At 39.4% G+C, this 21,987-nt stretch overlaps 1 protein-coding gene across 4 annotated transcripts in view; it reads left to right on the top strand.

Moving 5' to 3' along the window:
• Nucleotides 1-21,987, top strand: part of KCNQ1 (potassium voltage-gated channel subfamily Q member 1) — a 333,024-nt gene that overhangs the window by 232,350 nt on the left and 78,687 nt on the right. The window lies entirely within an intron of this gene.

The following is a 21,987-nucleotide window of genomic DNA, read 5'->3' as shown; positions in this document are numbered from 1 at the left end:
CATTGATTTCACTTGTGACATGCCCTTTCCTTACACATTTCTCCTGAATTACTTTAATAAACTTGAATGATAGTACTCAAGACTGCACTTGTCTCTCCTGGAAATAATGGTGTTTTAAAGGAAACAGGTTTCTTTTGGTCTATGGGGGGACACACAGGAAGAGTGAAGTAGAAGAGAGGAAAGTAGAGTGCATTTAGCACTAAAAAGAATCACTGCAGTGCTCCCTCACATCTGTGGTTAATACGTGTTCTTACACATGGAAGCCCTTTCCAGAAAGTTTGGATTACATTTATTTATTTTCTCTCCATAATGTCAACTAAAAGTGTGGAACACTAAGAAATGTCTTGTGACTTGTGACAAAGAGCAATGACTTTTCAGTGTGGACAAATAATTCTCAAATGGCAGCTAAAGCAGCTTCTCAGTGTTATTTGTAAAATCTCCAGCGAGCCTGGGAAAGCCTTGCTGTTGTACTGGCTCAGAGATAAGCTGTTTGGGGGTTATTAATTACTCTTTTTTACATCCTTACAAATAAGTACACCGTGAATTTATAGTGACTGGGTTTTTATGTCTTGTAATGGGACTGTAAAACACTCCCTGTATAATTTTAGTATAGCTGGGTTAAATTTTAGCCTTGTTTTAAGTAACAGACCCTTCTTTCTTTGCAGTTGCATGAGGTCATCTGTGGTTTCAGAGTTGTATGTTATCTGCCCTATACAGCTAGTCCTATCTGCAGGAATTTTATCTGAAAGTAGCTGAAAGGCTAAAAATAGAGAATTTCAGTTGGACTCAGCAAACAGTGGTTAACATAAAAACACACTGGCAGTGCTAGAATCACATTTTTGCTGCAGCTGTAGATGGTGGTCAAAGCTAATTTTTTGGTATTTTTGCTCTCAGAGACTGGTCTTCTCTTTCCCATGAAGTACATGGTGCTTGGTATGCTTTCAACATACAGTTAAATCCTTCCTGAGTTGAACACTATATTAAGGAAACCAGGTGGTTTTAAAGGTGACAAAATATTTTAAACAATGTCATCCCATTTGGTTTGTGAATTAGTTTCAAGTCTTGGAGTTCAGGAGGAGATATTTTCAGTGCTGCAGGCTAGTGTCAGCATCTAAACATTTCTTGTGCATTTGAAAAATCTCCTGTAAGTCAGTGGAGTCAGTCAGCCAGCAGTACAGAAGGGATGGCACCTAAAAGGGACAGTTTAAAATAAAAAGCTTAAACAGCAGTGTACTGACAGACATTATGATACTTTATGTCAAAAGCCTGAATTTTCAAGTATTGCCATCAGCACAATGTTGTGTTTTCTCCTGCAAATTGAGGGACATGCTCATTTAAGGGAGAGTCCTCTAATCTGTTCATCTTGTGCACTGAGAGAAACTTTGACCTTGTGATATACGCAGTTTGTAATCCTGAACCTAAGGATTGTTTCCTAACATAAAAAAGCCAGAGGGATGAATCACACTTGCAAGAACTTTCCTGCAGATTCCTTCCCGCTGAATGCTGTAATTTTGGCAGGGCACTGGAAAGGTGGGTTTGTGAATGTGACTAGAGACTGCACAGCCTCTAGGCCTTCATGAAAAGAAATCCAGCACGTAATCACGATATATTTTGACTGTTGCTTACAAAGCTGAGGGTGGCAAATGCTGTGCTCTCCTAAAGGTGTCCTGCCATTCAGGGAGCTGCCCACAGCCGGATCAGCTGTGGTCCAGCGGGAATGTAACAGCAGGGGTGCAACACCCAGGCGGGGCTCACACACCCTGCCAAGTGCCAGTGGTCCAAGAGCGTGCATGTAGAGACCTCAGGGAATGTTGTTGAGCGGGATTACAGCAGCATATCAATTTATTTGCGGTGACCAGCCTTCTCTTTTCATCCTTGAAACATCTGTGAGTGACTATTCAGCCGACTCCCAAGGAACCTGGCCACAGCTGGCTTGCTACCAAGCTCAAAATCAAAAACAGTTTTTCCAGATGGGCCCAGCTGTGTGCACAGTGCCCTTCCTCCTCACACAGCACTCTTCATCCTCACACCGCAAGTGCTGCCTGCCAGGGCCTTAATGTTGGGTGTGCCCAGCAGCTCCAGCCAGGAGCAAGCCCACAGCACACTTGGGAAATTCTGTGCCCTGCAGCTCCTATTTTCCTTTCACGGCACTAATTTTAGCTTGGCTATAAATGATCGCAGTGCTAGCTTTTTAATTTTCACGTTAATCTGTTCTTTTTCAGCCTTTTGCCAACCATTAATTTAGCTATAACAGGAGCAGTTTGCACTTCTCAGGTAATCAGCTAGGCTTGCTGCTTTGGCTGCCCTAAGGAAATTCAGTCTTAAATATGGTCACTGCACAAAATCATCTAGAATATGCAGTGAAGGCTAAAAGAGGCCAGTCCCAGGACTCTCCCTGTTGTCCCTACAAACCAGACTGCCCCAGATGTCTGTAGGTCCTGCCTGTGGACCTCCCAGAGTAGAACAACACAACCCAGATTTACAAAAAATGTTTAAAACCATTCTGAGCAGTAGATAGTATGCTCTCTTTCTCTTAATTTGTTTTAAAAATAGAACTTAATCTTCTGCAATGATTTGAATACTTTAAAGTTTGCCTTTCAAGAATGTTTCTAGCAATCCAAAGCAGTTTTCGGGGCATCCCTTCTTATATATTCAGAATTGTTCCTGTATCTGACAGTAAGTACAGTATTAATATCAGGATTGTCAAGGTCATAATTAAAATCTTATAATAGACTTTTTCAGTTACAGGAAACATTAGAAGCTATGTTATCTGTTGCAAAATTTTGTATTGTAGCGATTTAAGTGGAGTTTTCTATTTGTACATGAGGTGGTGAGACATGACACCTTTTAATGTGAATCAAAGAGTTCTGCAATTCCAAGCTTATACACATTTTGCATGCTTCTAGCTGAGAAGGTTAACCCTTATGTTCTAACCAGACCTAACCCAAAGAGCAATACAGAGATCATTGCATTTTTTCAGATTTACTTGGGAAGTAGATAGCAGCACTTCTAAAATCAATAAAAACAGATCTATCACATGAAAACATCTACCGTAAAATACATCCTTCTGTGCTTGTTGAGTTGACTAGTGGAAATCTGAACTGATCTTGGAAACTAAAGCTGGAAGGCAGTGTACTTCTCACAGGCCTTATGAGTGCTAGTTTGGTTTCCTGTCTTCCATCTACCATGTCTGTGATTGCTAAATATATAAATATACATTTAGCAATATATAAATATATAAATACATTTTTATTAAAAAAATATATAAATATAACTGTGTGTTTGTGTATAAATATATAATTAATATATTTATACACAAATACATAAATACAGAGGTCAGTAAAATTGTAAGGATTTGATAAATATTTGATAGATTCTTTGCAGCAAGTGCTGACTATAACTTTTATAGAGAAATAAGTGCAAAGACTTGTTTGAGGTGACTTTCAAAAAGTGATGAAGACTGTATCTTACAACATTTATGTAAATGATATGACATTTTCTTCTAGCTAAATAATTTTCTGTATTTGTTTCACTGGAGTATTGATTTTATCCATACATGTGTTAGAAACCAGCTTGACTGGGACCATGATGAGGACAGCTCCAAGGAACAGAATGACAATTGAGAAATCTTGGTCCAGTTTCTGACTTGATTCTTGCTCTTGTCCACCTTTGCTCTCTAATCAACTAACAGTTCCCCATTACAAAAGGTTTCATATCTTATTTATATATTTTGTTGATTTGCTTAAAAATGTGTGAGCTTGAGTTATACATTGCAGAGGAATCTTACTGTAATGTGAATAAATCTGCTATTTTAGTGTATCATAAGGCAGTTTGTAATCATGCCATTTCTAATAATGAACTCTCAGCCAGTTCAATGCAGAAAAGTTTAGGACATGCCACAGAGACCATTAAAGGTCTTTTCTTTGACCTGAGGAGCCAACATTGTAGTTTTCCCTCATCACAGTAGGCAGGAGCATTAAGCTTTAGTAAAGTTGTATGCCTTTGAGAGGACTTCCTCTTTTGGTTGTTGTGACAGTTTTGCTCAGCACCATGGATATTGTACTTTTATGATGACATTTCTGTCATAAATTAAAATATAGATCTGTATTTATTTATGTCTCATTATTTTATGCTCCATATTTACAATCCAATGAGCACACATCAGATAGTTAACCTTTTACTTAGAAAAGTATTATACATCTACATCTACATCATCCTGAGTTCAAAAATACCAAGTTTCATCTCGACAGCATGTTCACCTAAAAGAATTCTTCATGTGTGGCCAGGTTTTCAATTTCATGTGAAACTACTGCATTATCTAACATAGGATCAAACCTTGGTGGGCTTTTCCTCTATTTTTAATGTCATTCTGTAGCCTGGGAACAGTTACTGTGCTTCCTAGAGTAGCAGAGCAATTAGTGTGAACTTCAAAAAAGCTTTGACTGATGATGCCCTTGTTGCACGTTTGGCTTTTTTTTTAATTGGATAGAAATGGGTCAGTTGAATTTAGTTGAATAGATATTGGTGGTAAAAGACTGACAAACAACCCAACTTTGTGGCCAGTGCTGGAAAGCGAGGTTAAAACCATCACTTGGAGAGATGGTTTCAGAAAGTGTCTGGCGTGGAAATATTCAGCGCTTTGCAGGCTGAATGTGCACTAGGTATTTCAGGTATTAAATATTGGCAGCTTCTCCAATAGGTCTGTGAGGATTTGCCTTCCCAATACTGAGAAGCAGAACTAAAAACTGTGGGTTTGGCCAGAAGTTTTAAAAGATATGTGAAATCAATAAAAATCAAAACACCACCAAGCAGTTACTCATCTTGTATGTAGTTCTTTCAATAATGCAGAAGTAATAACCTGAGGGATGTGGAGGAATATCGAGGCATATGGAAGATTAAGTATCCCTATTAATTTAATCCTTAGTCTTTTTCCAGATGCTGAAGTACAAGCATACGGAAGCAATTTCCGAGCTGAACTTTGTGATGGAGAATGCCCATTTTCTATAAATTGGACTACAACTAAGCACATCCTTCAACAGTCTAGATCATTAGGCAGCCTTACAGTTTTAATAGATTTTCTCTTAGCGATCTGATAGTATTTCACTAGATAAACAATGAAAAGCTACGTATTTCTGCGTCCAGTGTCCTGTACTTCCCATCTTGCCAGCTACAGTAAAATAAAATTATCAAGCTGTGCTGGTTTTGCATTGATTGAATACACACAGGCATACACGATAAAAAATGAAAACAAAAAATAATTGCTTGTTGGATTTACTGCTGCCAGAAGCTTCAGTAGCTAGAATAGAAACAAACGGAGAGAGAGATTAGGCGAAGCCATGGAGAAAGACTCACTTGAGGATTATTAAACAGGATGTCTGTATGTAAACTCCAGTTCAGCAAGTACTTTAAACAGTAGTCAGGGATGAGTTGGTTAAAAAAAAAAAAGAAGGAAAACCATGATTTTATGCATGTGTACTTTCTTAAGGGTTTTTTTAAAGACTCTGCTACAAGCCTGGCACTAGAAACAAGACTGGGGCAGAGAAATTTGTTCAAGATACCCTTTTTATCCTAGGATTCCTACACAGCTGCTTGCTGCTGGATTTGGTCACCCACATAGCCTCATGGACCATTGCTGTGCCATGGCTTGGGTCTGATCTGTTTACAAAGGCTGTGTAAGCAGCATCTCGTTCCTGTCTAGGAGCCATACCTTGAGGACCGCAAGGTCTTTGGAGTGTCCTTCACTTGCATCTGTTTGTTAGCACCATTTTATCTCTTTGAAGATTATGAGATCCTATCACTGCACAAATGAAAACCAGAGAATTTTTGTGTAAAATTTGAAACAGTTTAATATAAACTATGTGAAGTGCTATCTGTAACCTACAGGAGAGTTGCTAGGTGTAGTAGCTGAGGTATAGTTACCTGGCCTGCAGAGCACTGTTACAAGAAGTAATGGTGTTTTGTGGTCTGTTCCTAAAGTGTCAGCTCTTTGATTAGAGTAAATGTGATTTTATATATATATATATATATATGTATTTAGTATTGAGGATAGCTGCAGATAGTGAGAGTACTGCACCTTATCAGCTTCTTTGCTGGAAATGAGAGTGTACACTTCCTCAGCACTGAAAAGTGAAGTTAAGCAATACAAAATATGATCCTTATTCTCAAGAAGACTGGCTGAAGGTAGTTCATGCTAGCACACAGAGGCTATGCTAGTACTCAAAAGCAATGACTAATTAAGTTTTGGTGACTCATTTGCATGAGTTGTCTGTGATACTCCTCTACAGATTTTATGAAGAGTAAAAAGGCAAAAAAATAATACTCCTAAGGAGAATAATTCCTTTTTAAGTGAGTTTTGATAGATTTTACTGCAAATTTCTAGTGCTCATGGATGCAGACAGCAGTTGGGAAGCATAATGCTAATGACAGAGTGTAAACCTTTACAAATACAAAGTGTTACAGATATACATACATATATATATATAATTCTTAACACTGGCAGTGGCTGTGTGCTTATGATCCACACAGATGTCTGCTTGCTTATTAAAAGCAGAAATCCCAGAGGATTTTTAGCTAACATGCAATATATCTTATAAAATCTAGGAATTTGGGGAGGGGGAGAAATTGGAGGAATTAAATAATGCCTTGCCAGTTAATAATCTTTTAAACAATCTTCAGATGAGTTGCTGGTTTGGGAATCTGCTGGTGGTGTTTATATTTGAGTAGGTATGCAAGTGGATATAAGGTCTGCAAATGGGGATGACTCAATCTTTTATCAAACCACATAAAGACTGTTTTGTCTGGCATTCGAAGATAAACCCAAGCAAGATTTGAAACGCAGCCTCCATCATTCTTGTGCAGAGAGTGTTTACATTTGATGTGGAATGGAAATGCATGGTGCATATGCCGAGAGAGAATGTGGAACAGTTGTATGGACTAAATACCCTGTAGAGCTGATTAGAGAAAAGGGATTTAAGTGAACAACACATGTGCACAGCATGCTGCACAGACAACTTTTATTTGTCGTTCTTATAGGTGAAAGGAAAAGAAGTGACCATCAGATTATCTCTGCTTTTTCGGGGGGGCGGGGCGGGTTATATGTGTTGAAGATGAGCGACCAAAAAACAATCCAACATAAATGGGAAATTTTGGGTTTGATTCACTAGGATGAACCTTTAATAAAATTGGGTGCATCAAAGTTGAAATTGTTCCTTGTCAAAGATGTGTTTTTAGAGTCATCTTTCTGGAATTAAAATACTTTATTTTCATTTGCAGTTGAGTATCAGGGAGGGAAAGTGGACAGAGCTGAAAAGACTCTATTCAGGCTGCAGTCTTTTCAGGGTTGGAATCTATTCAGCTCTTGGAAAAGATTCAGAGAAAAGGGAGGTATACTCCTTTTCTTACACAATGTCCATGCCTTCTGACACCCTATCTGCTCCTCCTGTTCCCCCCACCCCTCCCCACCCTCGGCCAAAAATTGCAAACCAAAACTTGTCCAGGAAGAGAAATAGGAGAAGAAACCTTTGCTGTCTGACTCCTACTTAGGGCTAGGGGAGTCAGAGGAAAGATAAGAAAAATAGGCAGTCATTTAAAGTAGACTATGAGCACATGGTTCAAAATATACCCACCACTCCTGGAGCTCAGGCAGCCAAGAGGGCAAATATAGTTTCCTCAAATCCATCTCTGTTCTTGTGTCCCACCCACTGGGGTTGTCATAAAACTACAATTCACCTTTCAACAAGAAAATTAAGATTTGCATGATTAAAAAATCTATTAAAATGTAGAGCAAATATGATTACAACAACAATTTACTTGTTTATTAAGTATCCCACTGTTTCAGCAGTTAGCACAGAGCTGTGAACCCACTTCAAAGGCTCTCTTTCTGTCCCAAACTAAGTGATGCTCCACTTGGTGGTTCCATCCAGCAGCCCCACCTGGCACAGTGTGATTGACCTTGTATGCCATGGGTGTAACTGCCTGATCAGCTGCCTCCCTTTGGATGGACCTCTGTGGCAGCTTTGTTATTTCCATCATGGCATGAAAGCTCCTGCTCTGACAGGTTAAGCACACAAAACAGAGAAGGGAAGGGAGAAAGAAAAATATTTCTTCCTTCTTTTACAGCTAAGGTGCAGGAAGTGACTTGCCTGAGGTATCACAGTGGCATCTGTGGCACAGCCAGGAATTCAACTTAAGCCATGTCTGGGACTTAACCAAAAATCATCATTCCTTTTTTGTTGTTGTTGTGTTTAAACACCCCTCTAGTTTTGAATAGTTATATTGGCCAGTGCAGGGTTCAACATAATCATATCCCATTAATACTAAAACCATCCAGTACTTGAGAACAGCATATATAAACACATAAACCACACCAACCCAGCCAATATAAATGTACTGGGACTATTTTAGACACTGCATTTTAAATCATCTAGAAATTAATCTACTAACATCATTTTGTAGCCCAGGAACCTAGGGGTGGAGATGACTGAACATGCTTAAATGACACAGAAACTGTCATACATATAGATAATTATGCATGTAGTTTTGAAGGCTAAACAAATTATATTAAATGCAGTATTTTCACAGTCAAGCAGAGAGCAATATTCAATGGAGTTCAAATATTCATGTAAGTTTCTATTTTAAAAGCCCTGGATCCAACACTGCTCGCCATTGACCCTTCTGTGACATCTGTTAATCTTGGGTTTATTTCAATTTTTTTCTCTCTATTTTTAAACAGATGACTCCACTTAAATCAACACTTGGTTTCCATTAAACAGATAGAAGGTGATTCACTTAGTAACATGTGCATCTTTATCTAGTTAAGTCCTAATAGCCTTAATATATCAAGGAAGCTGGTGTGATTAACAGCAGTAAAGGCTTTGTCAGGCACTTCACCTAATAAATATTGCCCTTTGTCCAGTCATAGAAAAAGAGTGAACTAATAGATTGTGTTTCCAAACTGAAAATGTGTACAGCCTTGTTAAGTATTCTAAAATTATCCCTATAAAAATATATGTTGACAATAGGAGTTAGATCTACATCTCTGTCTGTGTTTGTACATGTCTGCCAATCCCAGTGTGCTTTGGCTCTTTGCCCTGCCTGGGCTGTCCTTTTCCTGCTTTATCATTTCATGATGCATCCACCACTCGTGTATGATTCTCCTCCTGTTCACTTGCACGTGGGGCAGATTCTTTTGACAGTTCTTTGTCTCTGGTTATCATAGCTTATCTGTCCTGGGGTAGAGGGATGTGTGAGCATCAGTTTTGCCACTCCAGTTAGTGATGGCAACAGAGACATCTGACTTGGCTTGACCATCGTGTAGGATAATCCTGCCAAATGAGGCAATCAAAACAAAAACCCCAAGAGTAAAATATATTCAAAATGTCAGCTTGGATGGAGATGGGATCCTTGCTGAAGTTGTCTGGAAACTTTCCAGTTGTGCCACCAGTGTCTGTGAGTGCATGCTGCGATTGTTGAAGGAAGCCTTTATTCTGCTTCTGTCCCAAGTTTCTAGAGAGCTTCAGCCAGAGGAGTTTTACAGCAGAACACCTTAGAAAAGAGATGGTCAAGGGGAAGTTTTGCTTCTTCTCAAAAAGAGCCTGGCTGAGCCCTAATCACAGACCCTCTTCCTCTTTGTTTGCTCCATGTTACAGAAAGGAATTTTGGCCAAGCTTTGAGGTCAACAAGCCAATCCCACAGAGATTTTGCCATAATCTCTCAGCAGAATTTTGGTATCAGAAGTGGGTGGGGAGGAACACAGTGTCTTTTTATCATTCAAAAGAGCTGTGGTTTCTGCTATAGCCCAGAGTTCATACTCTTTTGGATAACACAGTGCCCTGCAGGCACATTGGCCTGGGGCCCAGGGATCCATCAAGCAGCATTTGGGTGGCACTGCATCCATGCGTGGCTTATTGGTGTGGGATTGATGGTCTGCAAACATCCAGCTGTTTCTGGGCTTAGCATGGGCAGAACTTGTCCTGCTGTCTTTGCAGCACAGCTTTGACTGTAGCTGACTTGACACAATGCCCACAATGAATGGGTCATTCAAAAGCTGTTCCAAGGTAGCAGTCGGCAAAACTGGTTTTGAATCTGAGCCTTCTGAATCTCTGTGCAGAGAATTTATGAATCTCATGGCAGCTAGAAAAAAAGTCAGTGGAAAGTAATTTCCTTTGAATAGAGAAAGGTGAGGAGGAGGATTATTAGTGAGTGGTGCTACACTTGAGAATGAAAAGAACAGTGGTTCCTGCAAACAAGTCACCTTCATTTTGTTTTCTGCACACTGGCTGTACAATTTCAGTGAAGAATCAGTTAAAGAACATCACACCAGACCTGAAACAAAATGAGAACTACTTTTGTTGGTGGTTTGGAGTGAGTTTTTTGGTCATGAGTAGTTGTGGTAAATGAAGAGAGCCCAGACTGATGCAGAGTCTTTTGTCTAAGACCAAACAAATAATTCCATTTCTTCCTCCAATTTTTGTCCCTGTTCAGTCCTGAGATGGCTGCTGTGATAAAAACCGACCAAGTGTATCAGTGATTTTGGTGGCTCCTTTTTTTCCACTGCCAGTGGAAGGGCTGTGAGGTAAGGGTAGGAAAGGCACAGCCTTTAGATGGTCAATACTTCTGTATGGCATATCTGAAGGTATAATTAAATTAGGACACAAGTAAATTCATTAGATCCATCAGTGACTGCTACATTTATATTATTCAAAGAGCTGCATTTTAGAGGAGTGTAAATTATACTGTGTAACAAAGCCCTAAAAACAACTGACCTAGATTTTCATGCAGTGAAGTTCCTCATCTGCACCTTCTGCACAGCCTTCCTGAAAGAGGCTTGTGCTGATTAATAACTGTGAAGCAAATAAGGGTTAACTTCATAAGTGCAGCCAAAAACATAAGAAAAAAATGAATTGTTCTGTCTTCAGAGACACAGAGATGCACTCAGGGAGTTGAAGTCTTTAGGATCTACAGCCTCTTTGCAGTGCAGAGTCATCATAATGTAGCGGAATAAATCAGCCCTCACTTGATAATAATTCAAGTTAATTTTTCTCTCCAGCTGCCCTGTGTTTCCCCCCAAGCTTTGACCTGTATTGTAACCTTGAAAAGACATCTTCAAACATCTCAGCTCCAGCTCCTGAGTAAAACCTGGGACACTCATCTAGGCTGAAAGCTCTCAGAGCTCCAGCCTTTTCATGTGTGTGTGTGGGATTATTCTGATTTCCAGTGGTGCTGGAATTTTGGATATTATTGATGACCAGCGGGGAAACTGTAGGGCAGAAGATTTGTGTGCTATAGATTCCTAGGCCTTTAAACATAAAATAAAAACAATGTAAATACAGCAGTAATGAAACAGAAATTTTCTGTGCTAGATAAATTACTAGTAGATAGCTAGGAGAATGCTAAAAAACAGTAGAGAACGTCAGAAACCATTGTAGAAAAATGTAGATTCATTCATTTTCTAGTATGATTGTAGTGAGGGAGGGGAAAAAAAAGGAAACCAGTGTACCAAGATGAATTATTAGATGTAAATTGGATTAAATGTAAGTCCAGAAGAATACAATCTCTACATATACAGTACTATTTCGAACATTTTGTGTGATGTTTTGATTACTGTTTCTTCTGGAGGAAGCTATTGCTAACCTTGGAAAAGACAGGTGGGGTAACTTTAAATTGAGATTCCTTCTAGTTAAAAAATCCTTAAGTCTATTATTAATTCACAATAAAAGTGTGTATTTTGAATAACTTAAGGAGTGCTGTGGAGTAGGTACATACTGATCACACTTAGAAATGTTCTTCTTTTAGGACATGGGTGGAAAAGTGTAGGAACAGGACTGATATTTTAGTCAACAAAGCATCAAGGGAGCTCCTGGAAGAATATGGTATACATTAGTGTAAGGGACAGCTAGATATCTCTTTGAAATTATCTAAGAAAGTTAACACAAAGGTGGTATGAAGGTAAGGGCAGAGTTTGGTTTAATTAGAGATTTAATTAAGGATGAAATTGTATTAGTTGAGCTGAGCTGGCAATTATCAGTCAATAATTTATGGAATGGGAATCTTCCCTCCTTCAGCCTCACATGAGGCTGAGGGAGCTGGGGCCAGAGTGTGTCTCCTGGCTGTGCTGGGGAACACGTGTATCGGACCCTGTGACATCCGTGAACTTGCAGCAGCTTGATTCCAACCTGGATACCAGAGCACCTGGAGGGCATTGTAAAAAACCCAACAACTGATGCCAACAAATAAAAAAAATCCTTTCCAATTTCAAAAAAATTTGTCAGGGTAAGTGTCAGAGCACATCCATAATCTCTCTGGGCGTTGTCCTGATTCTTAGTGATGCAGAAGGGAGAAGGTAACATGGAAAGCATTTGAGAGGGCTCTCTCTGCAGGATGATGCATGTCCATGTACGTACAGACTCCTGCTTGCCTCTAGCAAACTTTGAGCTCAGGGAATTGTAAGCTTTTGTGACCCATTTTATACCCGAAAGAAGAAGAAGTCCCTTTACAATGAGAAACACCATGAGAAACACCATTTTCTTCTCCTTTGCTGTAGAAAATCTCCCTCTCAATTGAACCCAAGAAATTTGCACTCCGTAGTAAATAATAATGAGGTTTAGTGTAAAAGGCTCGGTTTATTTCCTCCCCCCTCCCAAGCTTCCTTTCATTTCTTCGGAGGTTTGTTTTGTACTCAAATGAAGCTGCGAGATACACATTGAACAGGAATCAAAGTGGTGCTTTCATGGCAATGCTGAAGCTAATCACTTGGCTTGCTGCTACAGGCATCTGCAGGCACCTTGAGCTGTGCTACAGTAGTGTGCTGGCTCTGGAGGCCCAGCTATTTTAAATCATAATAGTGACACAGTGTGCATGCCTTCTTTCAAAGAGCCTGGGCAAGCCACGCTGAGTTGATTTTCTTGGCACACTGTGTACCTATAATTTTGTCTTATGTTTTGTAATGTCGGTGTCTGGGCACAGAATCAAAAAGCTCCACTGAATATATAAGAATTTTTTTTTTTTCAAAAGAAAAACACAACAACAAACACATTCTTTGTTTTTAGATTGATAATATTCCTTCCAACAGCTATAGATGTTTAAGAACAAAGAAAGTTACTGGGGAAAGAAAAAAAAAGGAAAAGAAACTTTGTGATTGTGGGAAATGTTTTGAGGTTTTTTTGGCAAAGCTGTCCAGGTGTTTTCTTAGTGATTTTTTCTACCATGATTTTGGTTCTCTGGTAGTATTGTGAAGTGACTGGGTTACTCCAGACAGTGAGAAATAAATTATAACCTTCTATGAAACACCTGAAAAGCCATGCATGTCCTCTGATAGCTGACTTAGTCTAAAAGAATTGTCTAATGGTCACAGTTTATTCTGTGTTGATTTCCATTTTTTGTACTGTTCAAGGAAGTAAAAGCAAGACAGGAAGATATAGTTCTTTTACTCCCCAGTTCGTGTCCCAGCAGCCTGGTTTTTAAAGGTGGTGGCAGACACTGTGGGGGCTCAGCATCACTGAAAAGTCAGCCCCTGCTCTGGAAAGGAATTTGATGCTGGCTTGCCTGTACAGGGCTGAAGAGGCAGCTGCTTTTCACAGGGAGGACACTGAGCACCTGAAAAGTTAAACCTACCCTTGCTAATCTCTATGAAAACAGGAAGAGTAGAGTTCAACAAGGTTCTCAAACAATCTGTAATTAAGGATAATGGTGTAATTAACCTCATGATAATACCATGAAACGGATAAGCGTGGATGGGGCTCCATTCAAGTACAAACAGAAGACCCAACTTCAACTGCAAAGTTAACAAGAGGGACCTTTCTGTTCCTATTTTATATTCGTTGTATAAAATTGGTAAATGCCACCACCTATTAGGGATGAGGCTGAGGAAGAACAACTTCTGAATACAAAGTAAAAAAAGAGAATGAGTGAGCTGTTATTGGAATTTTTTTGCTAGAGATCCACCACAGTAGTATTGGAGTATTACAAATGGGAAATTTTTGTGCATGGTTTTTTGGCCATCTAACTATTTTCTGTGCATCAGTAAACAACTGCTCTTAAACACAATATTGAAAAACTGCTGTGATTAAAAGTGTCCCTATTTTCTCAGTGATTTTTTATTTCTCAACTCTGAGAAATCTGAGGAAAGGGCTTTTCTCTACCATAGGAATGTTACAATGGTATGTTGCACCCTTTTTGTCTCTTCTTCTTTTTTACCTTAGATTTGTCCATTTCCTGTGACTGCTCATACTGATGCTTTCTCTAAGCATTCAGGTTTGACTGCTTCTGTCAAAGGCTTTCTGAAGTTATCCTTGGTTTCCAGAGGCAAGAAGAGGAGGATAGCTTGGGTTTGGTTCATGGTAGTCAGTAGACCCAAAGCTGTTCCAAAAATGTGTTTTGTTTCCAGGCAAGAGGATTTGATTTCAGAAAATTAGTCTCTCTAGCTAGTTGTAGGGAGGCAGATTGGTTAAAGTTTACAACCTCTTTTTGTTTAGCCCCTGGAACAGGGCCATGGAGTCTCAAGTTTCCCATATAAAGAGAGATCTGTACTCGGTCAGAAGGTAACCAGGCAAGGTACATGAAGGCTGCAGGGTGAATGGCTCTTTCAACAATGAAATCAGTTTGGGGTCTTTAAGATCCCAGTAGTGAGTTGTCTCAAGACAGTGTTGAGCAGGCAAAATTCATAAAACCCTCAGAGGGCCAAAATAACCACCCTTGAGAAAACAAAACAAAACTTCAGAAAATGCTAAACAGCAAAAAAATCCCTACAAATCTGATAATCCTTATGAAGTTCTCTGGCTCTCGGGAAATCAGAGGAGGTGAGAGGTATTCATGTCTTCATTTCCTTCCCAGTGAGTCCTGTGTGCTTTGGCTGTTCGCATGCATGCCCGTGGTGTATGGTGCCTTATGAAAAATATCTTGATGCACTGTTGTTCTGGGAGCAAATGCACGAATGCACCTTGAGTTTGAGGATTAAAGATCTTAAATAACCATTCCTGCAAACAGAGGATTCATCTTGCTCCCTTTCTTCCTGACGCTGAAGGTGTCACTATACAATTAGTAAATCATATTCATACATTACTCCAGAACTCTCAGGCAGAAAAAAAATGACAGGAAGAAAAGAAACAGACTCTTAGAAATATTGAGTTCAAGTAACAGCAGACTTGACAGCATTATGAGAGATGCAGTAGTGAAGCTTTGTGTTCTTATAATCTCGTTTTCCTGATTTCATTCAAATTAGTGAGGAAACGATCACTTCTTTGCTTTGCTCATTTATCTGTCAGTGCACTGTTGCCTGTCCAGTAGCATGCTATTTGATTCTTTTCTTTTACAGTAATTTACAGAATAAATTCCATCAAGAAAAACAATGTTAGGCATCTGATTTTGACCATCTTTCCTCATGGTTTAGGGAAGTTTGCAAATTGTCTCGATGTAAGTCCATCCTTGAGTATCAGCAAGTTAACTTCCCCAACAGAGCAGTCTCAACTTATCCACTTTCAGTATGTAACTTTAAAACATTTGAAAACTTCATGTTGAGTAACATGATAAAAAAACATTAGAAAACTGTACCTGAGCAGAAATGTCACCAAAGCAATGACAGCTTATGTAGAAAACCTATGAAAGCCCCAAATTTCTGGAGTATTTGTTGAACCTTGTTTTTGATGAAACCATGAGGCTGAGGCCTGAATTAATTTCATGTAATCTCAGGCATGTTGAGATACATCACTAACATCCCTTTCCACGCAGATGAGGAAGCCTTTTTCCTCAAGACATCATCTGCAGAGAAGATGGGGTGAACCCAAAGCTGCTGCAATGTGCACTGGGGAGCAGCAATAGCCAGGTGTCTCTGTGAGGTCCTGGCAATTTTCTGCTTTTGCTCATGCTACAAGAGGGTCCATTGTGAGCTGGATTTTTGCAGGGATCTCCATAGATGGTTGTTCCTGCAATGAAACTTTTCCAGAAGTAAGCATTTCTTGTGCTCTTTCCCCTCTCAGTTTCTGGTTTTCTAAAGGTACATCTGATACAAAGCTGTTCAAATATTTGTCTTTAAACAAATGGGCTGGACAAGTGCTCAACATCAGGGAGAGGGTGCTGGGTTTTCCTGATATTGACTGGTGCCTGTTTTGTTGTGATTTTTATGGAATCTAATTACTTTTTTTTTTTTGTTCTCTGCATAAGCTAAGCAAGAAATAGGTATAAAGTCTGGTTCACTAAGTGTGTGAGGTGGTGCCAAGCGGTGTCAAAGAGTCCTTTCCTGGCAACAATGGGCTGTTGTTCAGTATCCTCACGCAGGTTAACCACAGAGCTGCTCCTGAGAATCCTTCTGATTTATGATGACATTGTTGGCAGCAGCAGAAAGCCCTCTAGCAGTGCTTTCCACAGTGCTGCGTCAGCAGTTTCTTAGATATACACACTCTTAATATACGTATTTATAGCAGGGAATGCTGGCCCAGTTCTAGAATTCGTCCTGTTTTTCTTTGCACTTGAGTGATGTTTATTCAGCCGTAATGTATCTACCTATGTCTCTGGTTGCAAATTTAGTGTCTATACAAATATCAAAACTGTTCTAGTCAGAATAGCCCTGGGAAACGAATGAAATTAATTATATTGATCCTCTGTTGCAAATGCCTTGCTAGGAGGAGTTCCCTGGGAGGGAAAGAGGCAAGGAATTCTGGTTCTGCAATGATACAACTTGTCTCAATAAAGCACATATAATGGCATTAGAGAAGCAGCTCTGAATTCACATATGCAATAACTATAATGCAATTGTTATTTCTCATCAGAACAGAGCTTCTGCTATCTTTGAAAGACATGACTTTTCCAAATTGAAGAAAAAAAGGCCTTTGATCTGTATTTAGCGGAATTTGCATTAAAATGTTGATTTCCTGTAGTATCATTCTTGGTACACTCTTTCTACCTTTCCCTCTGTCCTCCACAGATCAAAGAAGCTCTGCCCTGCCTTGGCTTATATATAATTTGTCCTTCATCTGTTTCTTGTTGCTGTTCTCTTCTTGGGCAAAAATCCAGATAAAAACTAAATGAATGTAGAACTCATGAGATTTGTATCTTCAACCTTTATCTCAATGGTTTTAAGGCTGGGGTTTTTGTTTGTTTGTTTTTGGAGGCCTTTCCCCAGTCTTTGATTTGTCTAGAACAAGCTACAGTTTTTTCTGTTCTGAGGCAGTAACAAAGTGAAATGTTTTGCCAGTATTGAGCTATACACTCTATAACACCAATTCCTAGAAGGCAGGCTGTGGACTATGCTCAGGTCCAGTCGAGAGCAGGAACAGTCACACAATTCAGGCTCTTAATCTTTTCTTCTAGTTTGTGAATGCATAGGTAAAGAGAAGTGAAAGCACAAAACAGCTTCTTTATTATTATATTGGTATTTTATTGCATCTTGTAGGCAGTCGGTGCAAAGTAACCGGGTTAAGGATAAATGATGACCAACAGGAGGGATAAATGCACATGATCACAAGTGGGATGGAAAGTACTGGTGAGGCATTCCTCCTGATGACAGATGTTTGGGAATAGCCAGGCTGTATCCAGACTATACCATGTTTAGCTCCAAATTCTTCCTTTGGGGACAAGTCCCACAGCATATCACGTGCAGGCACCACAGGCCTGACCTTTTCTTCCGTTACGTCACTTCCTATTATGATGTTATCCAGGATCTTAATAGACTTCTCAAGGAAATAATTTAATACCACCCGTTGAAGAAGCATTTCCTTCTTAATTTTGCAAAGCCTATTGCATTTAATATCTGGACATGCCTAGATTTGGGGTTCTCTGTTTTTTCCTAAAGAAATTCTTACAGGATATAAGTGACTAATAAAATTCTTTTGTTGGATAAAGAAAGTCCTTGATCGATTATTGTTCTGCATTTCTAAGTGTTTATTTTCAATAACTTGTTTGACACAGTAGGATTTCAAAAACCACTCAGTTCTTTCATACTGTGGAATAATTTCTGGTCACAAAGTGCATTCAGGAGAGGGACTACAGTAACATTCAGAGATCTCCGTTGAAATGTTTTGCCAGTATTGAGCTACACATCTCTGATGCAGTTCTCAAGCCCACCTCAGCCATAACGTTTTTTTTCCAGGTGCTTCCCACTCGTCTTTTTTCTCTTGTTTTTCTCTTGTTTACATTTGAATGGGAGGGTTTTTTCTGCGTTGTCTGGGCTCAGACAGGATTAATTGGCAGTGCTGGGAAAGACTCCTGCACTCACTTGTGTTGATCTCAGTCTTGGCATCACCCCCACCAGGCCTGAATATCACACAAAGTGAAAGTCCTGGGGTTTTGCTGCTTGGGAGCATGGACTAAATGACTGCTAAGAGATAAATCACATCCTTTGCCCAGAATCTTGTCTTATCAGAATTAAGTTTTCTGCTTCAGAAGATGGAAGGTTACAGCTTTTCCTAAAAAGTTTTTTTTCTTTTTTTTCTTTTTTTTTTTTTGGACAAAAATTCATTTTTTTGTTGACATTGCTCTTAGAAAAGGCAATTAATTTGTCTGAGGTTTCAAAAATCTTTGATATTCAGCATTAAGGAAATCAGGCCCAAGGGCTGTACTTTGGCAGAACTACTTAAGAGTTATCATTTCACAGGAAGCATGGGATAGACTATACAACTCCTAATGTCTTTGTTACAACTTTTCTTATTATCTGAGAGTACATCTGATCCATTCTGCAATTTTAAATATACATTTTGATGGTGATTATAAAAACTTCTACAATTAAGCACATGTCAAATGCTAACTAAATGAGGAAACACAATGCCTTCTTAAGGCTTTTGGTTTGTGAGTGTAGAAAGTGAATTTTCTTGTCTGTCTTTTAAATCCTGTAATAATTTCTGCTTCCTTAAATGCACTGTTGGTGAGGTGATATTATTTATTGAACAAGCAGTTTGCTGCATTGGGTAAATAGGAATGTAATTCCAGGAAAGCTCACAAATTAGGAAGTTTTAGTGAAATGAAAAAACAGCTCTCTACTAAGAGAGTGTGTGTGTGCATATATATGTCTAGCTAAGTGTGAATTTGGTTTGGGTAGGAAAAATAAATAAATAAGTAAATAAATATAGTTGAGAGTCCCTTGAATCTGTCCTGGTTCTCTTGGACTGTGTCAGACAGAATATCCCTGTCCTAAGCACAACAAAATGTCTGCCAGGGTCCCTGTGCCTGCTTGTAATCAGCCAGACAGCATCTGCAGGGGAGGGTGAGGTACAGTGCAAATTAAAAAGCAAAAGGGAAGCCAGGATATAAAAGAGATAAAAGCAAACTTGCCGTGAGCTACTGTTGTGGGTATTTTTACAACAGTTCAGCTGAGTAAAAGTGCCAGGCTCTTTCCTCAGTATTCACAGAATCCCAGAATGGGTAAGGTTGGAAGGGACCAAAGTGAGTGACCTGGTCCAACCCCCCTGCTCAAGCAGGGCCGTCCCAGAATACATGGCACAGGATTGTGTCCAGACAATTCTTGATTATCACCAGTGAGGCAGAATCCACAACGTCTCTGGGCAACCTGTTCCAGGGCTCAGTCAGCTGTCCCTTCATCCAGGTCATTGATGAATAAGTTAAACAAGACTGGACCCACTATTGAACCTTGGAAGACACCACTAGTGACAGGCCTCCAACTAGACCCTGTGCCATTGATTCCACTCCTCTGGAATTAAGGATGATGCAATGCAGTGGTGCTTAAGAATCAGTTAGCTGTTTTCAAGATTGTTTTCACTCCAACTTCTTGTGTGTAAAACTCATTAATCTCAATATGACTACAACCAGGCTCAAGAAAAAGGCAGTACCTTTCTGGAACTGGCTCTGAAAAGCACCAAGAACTGAGCAGAAAGAGCTGTATTTAACCCTTAATCTAATGGAGACATGCTTTTCTTTACACACTGCCCTGAAACGTGAAAAAAATAAACTGCACATGAATGGCAAAATTTAACAAAGGTAGAGAGTGGACATCAGTGTAGTACAGAATTGCTTGGCTTTTGCTTACAAGTTTGGCTGAAGCACAAGTGAACAATTACACATCTGTTCACTTAGGCTGCTTTAACCCACCAGACTCCGCTGACCTTCCCTGCAGCAGGTTGCTTTCTCCAACAGGTGTAGTACACTGAAGTTTAAGGTGTAGAACGTTTAAGGTATAGTACATTTCAAGGTTATTTGTTCATTTTTTAAAAATTTTGTTTGAAAGAGACTATTCCCAAATATAATGTTGCACACACGGCTTTCATTCATCAAGGAACTTAAGTATGTGCCATGTGGAAGTATAAATGATTACTGACCACTTCAGTTGGAAGTACTGTTTCTTTAGATTTATGTTCTGCTTGAGTAGCTTGTTGAACAAAGGTCCTCATTTGTAGTTAGTTTTCTTTCTTTTTTTTTCCCAACTCTGACTTCACTGTTTTTAAAAAGCTTCCAGCTTTTACAAGGAGAGTGGAATCAAAACTGTTGTGGCCTTTTGTCCCTGTGTGTATAAATCCTACTTAGTGTGTGAAAGCAGAAGACCTTAACTACATGACCAAAAATCCATGTATGTCTAGAAATTTTTAACTTTCTTATCTCTGGTGATAAGGACCAGACAATTTGCCAGGACAAAAACTTCAAATTCCCAAAGACCAGGTCACTGCAATGAAACCAGGGCTAAACAGCTTCACTTTATGTGCCAATAAGTTACCTCTTGAGGTGCTGACTGGTGAAAAGCAGCAGTCTCCTGTGTCCCATTCATTTATACAGGACTCGTGGGATTTCCTTCCAGTCCTTTACTCACCAATCAGCACCGTTATTTAGGATTTAGGAAGTCACTGATAAATCTCACATGGCAGTACAGATTGATGAGAATGGGGTATGATTAAAGCTGGAACTGCTTTTGAAGTGTCTGCAAGTGTGATTTTTCTCTTACTTTATTTAATGAAAAAGTTTTGTCACATTTTAGTCTTGGGACCAGATCCCTCATGATGAAGATAATTGTGAAGCTCCACTTTGAAAAAATCCATAACAAAAGTAAGAAAGTCACTCTTCTGGAGTGTGCAAGTTTTAGACTAAGATGAGTTTTAGGCATCAGGATGGTGCTGTAAGGTTCTCCTGGAGCCTTTTCTTCTCCAGGATGAACAAACCCAGCTCTCTCAGCCTGTCTTCACAGGGGAGGTGCCTCAGACCTCTGAACAATTCAGTGGCTTCCTTCTGGACCTGCTCCAACAGGCCCGCATCATTTTTGTGTTGAGACCCCAGAGCTCCAGATGGGGTCCCAGAAAAACAAAGTAGAGGGGCAGAATCAGCTCCCCTGACCTGCTGGCTGCAATTCTTTGGATACAGCCCAGGATATAGTTGGCATTCTGGACTGGAAGCATGCACTGCTGGGTCATATTGAGCTTTTCACCCACAAACAGCCCCAAGTCTTTTTCTGCAGAGTTTGTCTTGATCCATTCTCCACCCAGCCTGTATTTGAGCTTGAGATTAGCCCAGCCCAGGTGCAGGTGCATCAAATTCATGGAAATGTTGTAGAATTCAGTTGTGTGGTTATATGCAATCGGCATAAGTTCACAGTGGAGGGAAAAGCCCCATGAGCTAAATTATTGTGAACTTCATGTTTGAACACCAAAAGTCTTTAATTTAAAATGAAATCTCTGTTTTACTGAAAATAAAATACTGTTCCTTCATCAGCTTCTTCCTAAAGATACAACCCACAAAGGCTTGAAATACTGAAAATTGAAAACAATAATAATTAAAGCTATGAAATGGGAAATTCTGCATTTAATGTGATTATATCAGTATCTGTCATTTCTTTCCAAGCCAACTGTGACATGTCTTTCCATAGTTTTCCAATGAAAGCACTCATCTGTGTGCTGGTACATAATCTGGCATTTCTCCCATCTGTTCTCTGGATAATGAGTTGGGGTTTTTTGTCTAAATGTAGTAATTCCTTGTCCATCAAATATAGTTGTGTTAAATACATACTGAGTTGGAGCTTAGATGCTCAGTATTTTTCAATGAATAGTATTACATGAACATTTT

The sequence above is a fragment of the Prinia subflava genome, chromosome 5 (assembly GCF_021018805.1).
Source record: "Prinia subflava isolate CZ2003 ecotype Zambia chromosome 5, Cam_Psub_1.2, whole genome shotgun sequence".
NCBI lineage: Eukaryota > Metazoa > Chordata > Aves > Passeriformes > Cisticolidae > Prinia > Prinia subflava.
The sequence above is the reverse complement of the archived record's forward strand: the minus strand, read 5'-3'. Positions and strand labels throughout refer to the sequence as shown.